The sequence below is a fragment of the Athene cunicularia genome (genome assembly GCF_003259725.1).
Source record: "Athene cunicularia isolate RWA chromosome 1 unlocalized genomic scaffold, athCun1 chr1_part1, whole genome shotgun sequence".
In the NCBI taxonomy this organism is placed as follows: domain Eukaryota; kingdom Metazoa; phylum Chordata; class Aves; order Strigiformes; family Strigidae; genus Athene; species Athene cunicularia.
This window is the reverse complement of record NW_020799091.1, coordinates 43,621,929-43,626,380: the sequence shown is the minus strand read 5'-3', so window position 1 is coordinate 43,626,380 and position 4,452 is coordinate 43,621,929.

Here is a 4,452-nt window from a genome sequence, read left to right as displayed (position 1 = left end):
GCCTGGCAGACAGAGCCATTGGGTAAATGAGCCCCAGGTGTCTGCATTGAGTAATAAAGGTCAGGTGTCCCACTGAGGGATAAAAGCTGGGACCACTTGCAGGAAGGGGCAGTGTCTGTCTGTGAGGTGGATGCCCTGTGCAGAGTTCCCTGTTGGGGAAGGACCTCCTGCCTCCCTGGGACTGGGCTCCAGTCAGGTCTGGCTTTTGTAAATGTGGGCTGTGTAGAGATTCTGTGTGTGGCTTCCTTGGTCTGATGTGTTTGGCTTGTTGACTTGGTTGTCTCCTGTCCCTTCTATGGGAGTCTGCATTTCGCCATTTATTCCACCCAGTGTTGGTCATGTGGTGTTGTTGTTGGGGTCAGTGGCATTGATGTTGATTATGTATAATCTGACTGACTTGTTTGTACCCGCAGTGCTCACCCATGTACTGACCCTTTCTTATCAAATACAGTTTGGTTATTGGTTCATCTTTATGTTGGCTGTGTCCTTTATGCTAGGCCTGATAATTGGCAAAACATCCTCTCATTTTATTTCCCAGTTTCTGATGACTATTTCTCTCTCCTTTTTTTCTTATAATTGGAAAAAAATGTAACTGACAAAGGTGTCTGTGAAGTAAAACATAGGTGTTGAACTATCTACTGCAGCAGTTTTCCTTCTCAGATTTGCACAGCTTCTGAGCAAGTGTGGGCTGTAAATGCCAATACTTGGAGACTGTTTGTACTTACTAGAGAAAATTTGTTTTGTGAAACTGAGCACAGAATTGGAAATATGACTTGCCAAGCTTTCCCCATCTCTGCCTGTGATGATTTCTAAGCATATTTTACCTTAACAGGACTTGCTAATGTTTATAATATTTTCTAGCATTCAGATAGGTAGAAGACAATGGTATGCAGCTTATTTTTTGGACTGGTCCCCAGCTAAATCACTCAAAAAAATGGAAAGGTGACTAGCCTTTTGGCTGTGTTGGCAAGAGAGATAATGCCATATTCACACAAATGGCTTTGCTCTAACAGCTGGTCCACATCACAAAGTACAATCCTATGCCTCAGTAGGGTGACAAAAAGAAAATTCCCATTCTCTGCTTCTTTAGCAGAAAGTGAGAGGCTCTGGTCTGGTATTCAGAAATCATTACTCTTGTTTCTATACTGAGGTGCTATTGAGATATGATGAAAATCTCAGGTCAAAATTGTGCTTTTATTTTCCCTGCTGTTTGTGTACTTGTCAGCATCTGAACCCATATAGATTAGGTATTTGAGTTATCACCTGATGGCAGCTCTACTTATGTGTAGTTGCTTCCCTGTATTGTTGTTGTGGTGACGTTTCTCTGGCCCTATTTGCTTCAGCAAGCCTCTGTCTCCTATAGGAAGACCAAGAAGATGAAATCCTAGCTCACTTGAAGTTAATGGTGAAACAATCATCGACTTTAACAGGGCCATAATTTCAGAACCTAACACCATAAAGCAGCCTTTGCTACAATTGATTTCCTGAATTGCATTCACTGAATATATGGTTAATTCTAAGGCTTTCTGAATGTTGTTTGTTCAAAAAGTACCACAGAGGCTTCTGTGTTTTCTTTTCACAGAATCATTCAGGTTGGAATAGACCCTTGGGATCATAGAGTCCAACCATCAGCCCTACTCTACAAAGTTCTCCCCTACACCATAATCTCTGACATCTCATCTAAATGACCCTTAAACACAGGGATGGTGACTCCACCTCCCTGGGCAGCCTATTCCACTCTGACTACTCTTTCTGTGAAAATCTTTTTCCTAATGTCCAGTCTGAACCTCTCCTGTGGGAGTTTAAAGCCATTCCCCCTTGTTCTGTCACTAATCACCTGTGAGAAGAGACCAGCACCAACCTCTATACAATATCCTTTCAGGTAGTTGTAGAGAGTGATGAGGTCTCCCCTCAGCTTTCTCCTCCTAAGACTGAACAGTCCCAGCTCCTTCAATCACTCCTCACAGGATTTGTTCTCCAGGCCCTTCACCAGCTTTGTTGCCCTCCTCTGCACTCGCTCCAGCACCTCGATATCTCTCTCGTATTGAGGTGCCCAGAACTGGACACAACACTCCAGGTGTGGCCTCACCAGTGCAGAGTACAGGGGGACTGTCACCTCCCTACTCCTGCTGGTCACACTATTTCTGACACAAGTCAGGATGCCGTTGGCTTTCTTGGCCACCTGGGCACACTGCTGGCTCATGTTCAGCCACTTGTCAGTTAGAACCCCCAGATCCTTCTCTTCCAGACAACTCTCCAGCCACACCTCCCCAAGCCTGTAGCCATGCCTGGGATTGTTGTGGCCCAAGTGCAGGACCTGGCACTTGTCCTTGTTGAAGTTCATCCTGTTAACATTGGCCCACCGATCCAATCTATCCAAGTCTCTCTGTAGAGCCTCTCTATCTTCATGCAGATTGACACTCCTGCTTAACTTGGTGTAATCTGCACTTACTCACGATACGCTGTATGTCCTTATCAAGATCATCAGTAAAGATGCTGAACAGAAATGGTCCCACACTAAGCCCTGAGGAACACCAATTGTGACTGGCCACCAGCTGGATTTAGCTCCACTGACCACCACTTTCTGGGACTGTTCATCCAGCCAGTGCTTGACCCAGTAGACCGTTTGCTCATCCAGGCCATGGGTAGCCAGTTTTTCTATGAGAATTCTATGGGGAACTGTGTCAAATGCTTTCTGAAAATCCAGGTAGACAATATCCACAGCTTTTCCCTCATCCAATACTCAGGAATTTTCTTCCCTCTGTAACAACAAATTTCACTGTTATAATTTAACATATTAATTTAAAAGTTTACCTGAATAAAGTATGGTAATAATCTGTTTGAACTTGCCATGACACAAAATCCACAGTACTAAGGTCCCATAGGATTCTCAATACATTAGCAGCTAAAATATCACAATCATAAAATCCCACCTTGTGCCCCAAAAGCAGGGCACAGAATTGTCTTCCTCAGTAGCACTGGGTTTTAGACTCAAGGAGTTGAGTCAAAACCAAGCTAAAAACCCTTACCAACTGCTTCAGGCATCAGGACTGACTCTGAAACTGAGCCTGAGTTTGAAGTTTCATTGAACTTGAACTGGAATTCAACCAGGACAAGTTCAGTCTCAGCTAGCTCCAAATATGAACTTAGAAGCTAGTTTTGCTGGTTTGATTTCCTCAATGAAAATCAGAAAGATACATCTCAAGTTATTTTATCAGTCACACCTCAAGCTGGAGATCCTGTGGAATCTGATTTATGGTGGATAAAGGAAATTAAGATTTTAGAATAAGAGTAGATGGGACCATTTTTGCACATAGCGAGTAGGAAGGATGACACAGGGAGATGAGCAACATGAGGCAGAGGTGGCCTGACAATAGTGTCAGGAGCATGTACTAGATGACTGGGACTAAGTTGTGCCTAAATGGACTTGCAGACTACAGCAGTGACCCTCCAGATCCTGCCCCTTACCAAGGAACTGAGAACACGATCCAATAACACTGTGTTTTTTATCAGTCTTACAATGGTATATATCTAGCATATTATTGCATAATTACATATCCCAACATGTAATTACATATTGCAATACATAATACTGTATATTACATGGGATCTGGTTATCCTGTGTAGTGTATAATTCATCTAAGTATCAAGAGAATGTGGTTAAGAGGCTGTAGTTTCTATGCAGAATGTAAACTCATCTAATATGAATCAGTAGTAAAATCAGCATGACATATATTTAGAGGAAAAATGTGTTTGACAAGGTCAATAAAATTTTTATCAGTAAATCACCCAGAGTAGAATTGTTGTTTGAGTCTATACAGTCAAAGAAGGAATCAGAACATGAACTAACCACTGAAAATCAATTAGCATCTTGGCTGAAAGCACTAACAGAGTAAACACAGATTTCTTTCTGAATCATAAAAACATACAAAAGAGAAACGTCTCACCTGATGACCACAAAGCTGTCTAGACATGAAATGTAATGTCGCTGTTAGTAAATGCATATATGCCTTAATCAAACTACTGCAGGTAGAAACCCACAATTTTATAAGAAAACACCAAATAAAATAGCAGTGCGGTTTATCAACAGGCATTCTCTGTGTATCTTTGATTATGTTTACTACAGGCTTATTCTGCTGAGCCAAATCCCACTATTAGTACTGAAGAAATATTTGTTTCCTTGATTTGTGATAGTAGTTGTTTTTTATTTGAGTTCCAGCTTCTCAATTGCAGTTGAAGCTTTATTCAATGAAACCTAATAAAAGCACAGAAAGAGACGTCTTCCTGCCTGAGAGCACGCTGTAGCTTTGTCTCACCCACATGGTGATGTACAGCACAGGTACAGACAGAGTGGTGTACACCGATTGATCCGGTGGCATTACAGACAAGGTTTTATAATGTGCTTTCAATTCCAGACCAGCTTTCTAGAAAGCAGATTGGAAGTAAACTCTG